This window comes from Nicotiana attenuata, chromosome 1 (assembly GCF_001879085.1).
Source record: "Nicotiana attenuata strain UT chromosome 1, NIATTr2, whole genome shotgun sequence".
In the NCBI taxonomy this organism is placed as follows: Eukaryota; Viridiplantae; Streptophyta; class Magnoliopsida; order Solanales; family Solanaceae; genus Nicotiana; species Nicotiana attenuata.
Window position 1 is genome coordinate 94,912,550 of NC_031989.1, and position 9,447 is coordinate 94,921,996.

A 9,447-nucleotide genomic window follows, 5' to 3' on the forward strand; every position below is an offset into this window, starting at 1 on the left:
GCGGCGTTTTTGTGCAACCAATTGAAGGGGAGAACATCCTGCAAGGGAGAGAGTGAGTAGATGAAGAAATAACTAGAGTTCTGATGCAACTCTTCCTTGGTGGAAGTGTTCTAGTTGATTTCAACTTCTAACTCCTTCCCTATCTTGGATAGTGTTCTCTTTGAGTAAGGAGTCCTTCTCCTTATCAATTATGCAACCTTTTCGATCAGGAGATATTAAATACACCAAGTTAAGCTTATCTCCTTCACGTGCATCCCACATGCTTGAATCTGCCCATTTTTGTGCACCTGAGGGATGGACCTGCGGGATGGACCTGGTTCATGTCTGAGTTCCTTTGTCAGTCTTCAAAACTAACCTTTACTTGGGCCAACAAACTGCCCGTGGCAGACTGCGGCCATTCGCTTTTCATCAATCAGGGTTAACTGTTCTAGACGGGTTTTGACCCACTCACTATCCTTAATCTCAGCTTCAACGATGATTCAGAGAGATGGGATTTCAACTTCTGCCGGTATTACGGCTTCAGTGCCGTAAACCAATAGATAGGGTGTTGCTCCAATCGATGTGTGCACGGTTGTGCGATATCCTAATAATGCAAATGGCAACTTATCATTCCATTGTCTAGAACTCGGGATCATCTTTCTGAGAATCTTCTTGATGTTCTTGTTTGCTTCTTTAACGGCACCATTAGCTTTGGGTCGATAAGGGGTAGAATTCTGATGCATGATCTTAAATTGTTCGCATATCTCCCTCATCAAATGACTATTCAAGTTTGCAGCATTGTCTGTAATGATAGTTGTAGGGATACCAAAATGGCAAATGATGTTGGAGTGCACGAAGTCTACCACAACTTTCTTGGTGACAACTTTAAGAGTGACTGCTTCAACCCATTTTGTGAAATAGTCGATGGCAACCAATATGAATCTATGCCCATTTGAAGCTTTTGGCTCGATTGGCCCAATGACAACCATACCCCAAGCAACGAACGGCCATGGTGCCAACATAGGATGCAGTTCTGAGGGTGGCGCATGAATCAGGTCACCGTGTACCTGACAGTGATGACATTTTCGGACGAAACTGAAGCAGTCCTTTTCCATGGTGATCCAGTAATACCCTGCTCGAAGGATTTTCTTTGCAAGGATGTATCCATTCATATGAGGTCCGCATACTCCTGCATGTACTTCATTCATGATTCTTCCGGCCTCTTGGGCATCCACACATCTCAAAAGGTTCAAATCTGGAGTCCTTTTGTACAAAACTTCTCCGCTCAAGAAGAAACCACCGGCAAGCCTTCTAATGGTTTCTCTTTTTGTCTCCACTGGCTTGCTCGGGATATTCCTTTGTTTTCAAAAACCTCTTGATATCATAGTACCAAGGCTGAAAATTTGGCTCCACCTCAACCGTATTGCAATAACCATGCGTTTCTCGGATTTGGATTTTCAACGGGTCAATGTGGACATTGCAGGATACGGCAACATCGAGGCCAAGGTAGCGAGTGCATCGGCTAACTCATTGTGAAATCGAGGGACGTACCTGAACTCGACGGATTTGAACCGTTTGCTAAGATCTTCCACATGTTGCCTGAATAGTATAAGCTTGACATCCCGAGTTTCCCATTCTCCCTGAGCCTGTCGGATAATCTAAATGTACCATGATTACAAATTCTTCCACATCTTGGTCAATTGCCATATTCATGCCCATAATGTAGGCTTCATACTCAGCAGTGTTGTTTGTGCAGAAAACCGAAGTCGAGCTGTGGATGGATAGTGCTGACCGGTGGGTGAAATCAAGATTGCCCCAATCGCGACACCTTTTGCGTTCACAGCTCCATCGAAGAACATTTTCCAAGCATTGGCGTCTTCTGAAATTGCCTCAACTAAATTCACTTCCTCGTCCGAAAAGTAAGTACTCAAAGGTTGATATTCATCATCAACAGGGTTTTCAGCTAGGTGGTCCGCTAGAGCTTGAGCTTTCATTGCCGTGCGAGTGACATTGACTATGTCGAACTCGGTGAGCAGGATTTGCCATTGTGCCAACCTCCCTGTGGGCATCGACTTCTGGAATATGTACTTTAACGGATCCAATCTGGTGATGAGGTAAGTGATGTAGGCCAGCAGGTAATGCCTGAGCTTCTGAGCGACCTAAGTTAGGGCGCAGCAAGTCCTTTCCAGCAGAGTGTATTTGGCTTCGTAACTAGTAAACTTCTTGCTCAAATTGTAAATTGCATGCTCTTTCTTCCCGGTCACATCGTGTTGCCGAGGACACAATTGAAGGAATTCTCCAAGACTATCAAATACAAAAAGAAAGGCCTCCCAAGTTCGGTTGGAACCAAGACTGGCAGATTCGACAGATATTCTTTGATTTTGTCGAAGGCTTCTTGATACTCATCTGTCCATTTAATCGCTGCATCTTTCTTCAACAGCTTGAATATGGGCTCACATGTGGAAGTCAACTGGGCAATGAACCAGCTGATGTAATTCAACCTTCCCAACAAACTCATGACCTCTTTCTTGGTTCTCGGAGGAGACAAATACCGAATAGACTTTATCTTTGCTGGATCTAACTCGATGCCTCTCCGACTGACTATAAATCCCAAAAGTTTCCCAGACGGAAGTCCAAATGCACATTTAGCTGGGTTTAGCTTCAAGTCATACTTGCACAGACGCTCAAAGAACTTTCTCAGGTCCCGAACATGGTCATCTTGCATCTTGGACTTAATGATCACATCGTCCACATACACCTCGATTTCTTGGTGCATCATGTCATGAAAGATAGTAGTCATAGCTCTCATGTAGGTTGCCTTGGCGTTCTTCAAACCAAAAGGCATGACCCTATAACAATAGGTGCCCCAGGGTGTGGTGAAGGCTGTCTTTTCCGCATCTTCTTCATCCATCAAGACCTGATGATATCCAGCATAACAATCCACAAAAGACCGTATCTCATGTTTGGCACAGTTGTCAACGAGGATATGGATGTTTGGCAAAGGGAAGTTGTCCTTGGGACTTGCTTTGTTCAGATCCCGATAGTCAACACACAGTCGGGTTTTCCCATCTTTCTTTGGCACTGGGACCACATTAGCCAACCACGTGGTATATCGGACCACTCGGATCACACCCGCTTTTAACTGTTTGGTGACCTCTTCTTTGATCTTGTCACTAATGTCAGTTTTGAATTTTCTCTGTTTTTTTTGGATAGGGCGGCAATCGGGGTAAGTTGGCAATTTGTGCACCAATAGATCAAAACTTAATCCTGGCATATCATCGTAGGACCAAGCAAACACATCTTTGAATTCAAACAAAAGTTGGATCAGTGCATCCCTAGTTCTTTTGTATGTGTGAATGCTTATCATGGTTTCTTGGACCTCTTCTGAACTACCCAAATTAACTGGCTCAGTTTCATTTAGATTTGGCTTTGGCTTATTCTCAAATTGTTCCAATTCTCGGTTTATTTCCCTAAAAGCCTCATCTTCATCCTATTCGGGTTCTTGATTCATTATTTCACAATTAGGCAGCGTGTTTGGCTCTGGGCATGAAGTCCGCAAGCATGTCATCTTAGTTAAAGCTGCCATTATTAGAACTGAAAGAAGAAATACGAAAAAGTAACAAAAATCAAAAAGAATAAAGAAAGAGATTCGTGAACGATGAAATATTGATTTCATTTCATTGAATTTTTGAAGATAGCAGGGTTTACATTGGAATCTTTAAGACAATAAACTAAAAGAAACATCCGAGTTACACCCTAGGGGTGTGCATTCGAATCGGTTTATCGATAAATCGAATCGATTATTTTTTATCGATTTATCGATTTATCGATTTCGATTTCGATTTTGTCCTCTTCGGTTATCGGTTTATCGATAAACTGATAAGAAATACTAAAAAAATTAATTTTTTTTAAATTTTTATAATTTTTTTTAACCCTTATTCTATAATACCCTTTCCTTTACCCTAAGTCGCTAAACCTATTATTTCATCTATCATATTTAAGGAATGATCATATTTTAAGCTCAAGGGAATGAAGTTCAAATTAATGGAAAATAGAATTAGCCGTGATGATGTATTTTTAATTTTTTTTATACCGTTGGAGTGTTGGTGGCATACATTTGATCCCTTACTTTAGTTTCGTTGCATGTGCTTGTTGACACAATTTTTATGTTATAAACGGTGTTCGTCTTATTTTAGCTTCTTTTGGTCCATATTAGTTAGGCGTGTTTATAGCGATATACTTTCCGTGGAATTCCGCAAATTTTCTTACTGGTGTAATCGATAACCGAATCGATAAACCCCAAAAATCGATAAATCGAAATCGAAAAAATCGAAACCTTATTGAAACGATAACGATAAGCATATGTACAAACCGATAATCGATAAGTAATTATCGATAAGGGTCAAAATCGAATGCACACCCCTATTACACCCTGGAATAACTTGTGATGTGGAAAAGGTGGCAAGACTGGACTACCGGGATTCCCGCCTGACTGGGAAAGGAGTAGTCTTCCAGTTTTGCAACTTGGCATTGGGCCCCATATATTGCACCTCAGCGGTGCTCGAGCCTTCTCCCGGCTGGACCATGTGAGTTTCATACAACATCTGCCTCATGGCTCCACAGATTTCTTAAATTTCCTCGGCCTTGAAGGCCTCATCTTCCTCTTCTGTGTACTTGGGCTTGACGAATGTTTTGAACAGATGTGGGATTGGCTGAGGCAAGACCCAACCATTGCTTTTTCGCTCATTTGCCCATGTTACATCAGCTGGCGTGGCGTAAAAACCCACACCGAAGAACTTCTCGCTAGCAACCAGAGTGATAGGTTCTGTGATACCTTGCAATGATGTCCCAAGCCCCTTCCCGGGCTTGAAACCATGCCTGATCATTTCATTAGCAATCATAATTGACGCATTTGAGAGAAATGGTTGAGGACACGGGCTTCCTTCTTCACATTGATCTGCGACCACAACCTCGAAAGCTTGATAGACTATATGCTCGCTACCTTCCCTAACTTCAAGACATGGGACTGACGGGTCCCTATAAATTGATTGCTCGTCCTCTCCGTGGACCACGATCTCCTGATCTTCATATTCATATTTCACTATCTGGTGGAGAGTGGAAGGTACGGCCCCTTCCGCGTGAATCCAAAGCCATCCCAAGAGGAAATTATAAGAAGTTTCCATGTCAAGGACCTGAAATGTCACGTCGAAATCCACAGGACCGATAGTCAAAATCAAATCGATCTTGCCTATAGTATCTCTCTTCATGCCAACGAAGGCACGCACACAGACATTGTTAGGCCTGATTCTCTCAGTCCCAATCTCCATTCTTTGCAAAGTTGAGAGAGGGTAGATATCAACTCCGGATCCGCCGTCTAGCATGACTCTTTTCACATAGTACCCCTCACACTTAACTGTCAAATGAAGGGCTTTGTTGTGGGCAGCCCCTTCCGGGGGCAAATCATTCTTGCTAAATGAAATCTGGTTGACTGCGAAGAATCTTTCCACCATCCTTTCCAGTTGTTCAACAGTGGTTTCAATCGGAACATAAGCTTCATTGAGGGTCTTTATCAACACTTTCTGATGTTCAGTTGAGCTCACCAGTAGAGACAGGAGTGAGACCTGTGAAGGAGATTTCCGGAGTTGGTCTATTACCTTGTAGTCCGCAGTTTTCATTTTCGGGAAAAATTCTTCGGCCTCAGCGCTGACGGGCTTCTCGAGCAGGAAACGCTTCTTTTTGGCTTTGTTCAAATCCTCCAAGTTAAGGTATTTCTCAGCTTGGTTAGTTTCATTTGCATCCCCCAGGACCTCTTTTCCCTTTTATGTCACTACCACTTCGTTGTAATTCCATGGGACGGCAGTGGGGTTTGTCATGGGCTTCTGCAGTCTTTGGCTCTAGAAATTTACACTGATTCCAAATTTGGCGAACCTTTCCTTTCGGGAACACAACTTTCGGACCTAGTTCGATGACTTGTCGGCTCAGATCTTCATCATGTGGGATAGTTTGGTACCTGCCTAGTTGGCGTAGCACCCTGTGTGGAGCATATGGCTGAATGCTCCGGAGACCCTTTAATAGAAGAAAGCACACCTCGACTGACATGTAAATGACTTCAGTGACCGGGAGCCAACCGAATGTCCATTCAATTTTGCTTGAGGTTAGGGAGCTCAAATGTGCGAACCATGCCTCCGTACCTTCTGGAAACTCATGACCCATCACCCAGTTTTCATGTTCTTCAATGCAGCTTAGACCAGTCATACCATTGTTCATATACCCCGGACGATGGCAAAGTTGTTCTTCCATCCAAAGTTGCAGAAGCATGTTGCAGCCCTCAAAAAATTTTCCCCCTTCTCGGCAAATAGTTAGAGCTCGATAAATCTCTGCTAAGATCATTGGAACAAGGGTGCCATTGGCCTTTTTAGTCATGACGTCGGCCATTCCCACGAGGCCCAACTCTATATTTCCATCCTTTCTTGGGCAAATTAAGATACCCAGGAATGCCACTATAAAAGCCAATCCCCGACGTGCTTCCCATTTATCTTTGTTCCCTGAATGAGTTAGACCAGTATCTGGAGCTTCAAAACCGTGGGGATCTCCATAACGCCGGTACAAGAAGTATGCAAAATCCCTCGGATAGATTTCCATCTTTAACCTACCGACTGATACTCAGAAGGTCCAGAAACTTATGAGGAGTCACCGCTCTTGGTGCCACTGGGTACCGACTTCTGACATTCCCACCAAGACCGGCATAGCCCGCTATTTCCTCGAGCGTAAGGGTTAGCTCAAAATCAGAAAAATGGAACACATTATGCGCCGGGTCCCAAAAAGGTATTAAAGCCTCAATTATATCCAACCTCAGTTTAATTTTTAGGAGACCAACAAGACCGCCCAAAGCTTTTACCACAGTATCTCTGCTGACTTTCCCTAAGTCGTTCCACCACATATGGAGTTCTAATGGGATTTCTTCGAGGACTGTGAAAGGTTCATTTTCAATAGTGCTCATCCTGCACATTTATTTAGAGTGATTGGTTAAAAGACCATGATTTATTTTGACTCATGAGAAAATTATCAGTTTTTCAAAAAATTTCATTTCAAAACAAAAAACGCCTTTGCAAATACGGTCCTTCAGCACCTCAGGAAAGAAGATTTTAGGGCTGTGTTTGCTAATCGGCCAAAATTTAAAAAAGAACCATAGGTGGCTATCCTTGCAAAAGCAGCCTTCCAGCTCCCTTTTTGGGGACATTTTGGCTATTTAGATAAGAACGACATTACCTAATTTATTTATGACAAAACAACAACATTTTTCTTTTTTGGGTTATTTTCGTAAAAATGGAGTTAGACCCGGTGAGGGTTGCCTACGTATCCCACATCCGGTGAGAATTAAACTTGCGTAGTTCGGGTAGTTTTGACGCAGTAGAAAACAATACCAAATATTTCTTTTTGAAACAATTTTCCTTTTTTCTTTTTTTTTTTTTTCAAAATTTCGGCAGAGTTTCGGTACTTTTTTGGATACCAGACTTTCCAAAGACGGGTAATTATCTCTCTCATACCTTAATTTGTTTTTTTCCAAATTTTCTCCATTATTTTAGAAGCCGGTCAACATGCAATTCGAAGCAAATAAATGCACAAGTAGCAAGTAGAATGCATCAGGATGGTCTTTTGATTTCGGGTACACCTGTCCTAGGCGGACCCAACCCCTGTGTTGAGTCCCCTAAGTCAAATGCACGTGATACAAACAAGCGTTCCTACTAGGGATTCGGCATGAGGTTTGTTATACTAGGTTTAAAACCCTGGGTGTATTGTTCTAGACCTGGCTTACCCGAGCGGACAGCTCGAGCCGAGGGGGGGCATCGTACCGGGAATACAGAAGCTTCACCGGCTTTGCAACTTGTCCGAACCTCGTTCTAAAATTGGGATATGACTCTAACAGAAAAGAAGTTACACGAAGTGCACACTTCCTAGATGATTTAGATGACTCAGAGAGAGGAGGGTTTCGTAACAGTTTATATAGTTCAAACAATATCAAAGCGGTAAAAGGCAGCTTTTAGCACATTAGGCTCAAACATGTAAAAATCAGATAATAAATAAAGCCAAGTATAACAGTTATTCTAAGCTCGAATTCTTGAACCCTGAAACAAAAGTTCTGGGTTCTATTCCCCAGCAGAGTCGCCAAGCTGTCACACCTCCTTTTTTACCACCCGAGAGGGGTTATATAAGGGAGTTCTTCCAATTAAAGTGACATTATTCGAAATGGGATTATTTTATTTAATTTATTAGAGTCGCCACTTGGAATAGTTTATTTTGTGTCCCAAGTCACCAGTTTATTTTAAAATCCCAAATCGAGAAAATTTCGACTTTATTTAAAAGTCTGCGAAACCAAAAATTCTAGATAAGGAATTTTGTTAACCCGGGAGAAGGTGTTAGGCATTCCCGGGTTCCGTGATTCTAGCACAGTCGCTTAAACTGTTAAAATCGGCCTATTATCTGATTTACTACATGTTTTAACCTATTTTGCATTTTTTCGCCTTTATAAACCGCTTTAAATTGTTTTTAGGAAGATTCAATGCTATTTAAAATACGTCATAAACCACACTACATGAAATGCACTGGTGGTTCGCAACACGCTTTATTTAACATTGTTGAAGATTGAAATTGGGTCACATGAAATGTACACCCGGAATTTAGTAATTAAAAATCACAACTACGCCACGGGAACCGTGCCCGTAGCTATGATGAATTATTTTAATAACGCGCCTAAAGCAACTACGAAGATTCAATTTTTAGAAAAATAGCAACATTTGTGAGGGCCATGGATGATTTATTTATTTATGGCACACCTCAAAACGTTTCTATAAGTATTATCTCTTAGTCTAATTTTTTGAGGGCCATGAATTATAGGTTTTGTTTGGCATGGCATGCCTCAACTTATTTTTATCAAAGGGAGTTGCATTTTTTAGTAGCTAAGGGTCCTAATTGAAGTCCAAATTAAGACTTTTCTTAACTTAAGGCTAAGCTCTCGAATTACTCTTGAACAATTGTTTTGTGCCAACAATGGCTCACTACTTAAACAATTCAGCTTTGAAAGCTGTAATTGGGCTCACGATTTGGCCCAGAAGTCAAAAGACTTCAGGATATCATGCTGAATCTGAATCAAGCGGCCCACATTGGGCTTAAATTTAGGCGGCCCAGTTGCTATGTGTTTTCTAGTTGGGCCTATCTACCTTTGCATTTTTAGCCATAGTATACGCATCAATCAAAGCTTTAAGCGAATTTACTTTTAAATGAAAAAATCAGAATCAAAACATAACTCTTTGAAAATTAATTATACTATACATGATTTGCAAGTCATAAGACATGTATTTATCCTACAATTCACAAGAGAAGCATCTACGATTGGGTCGGGCTGTTGGGTTCAATGCCTAGGCCGAATGGCCTAGACCCAGACTTGTCGTGATTTTGTTTTTCCCCATC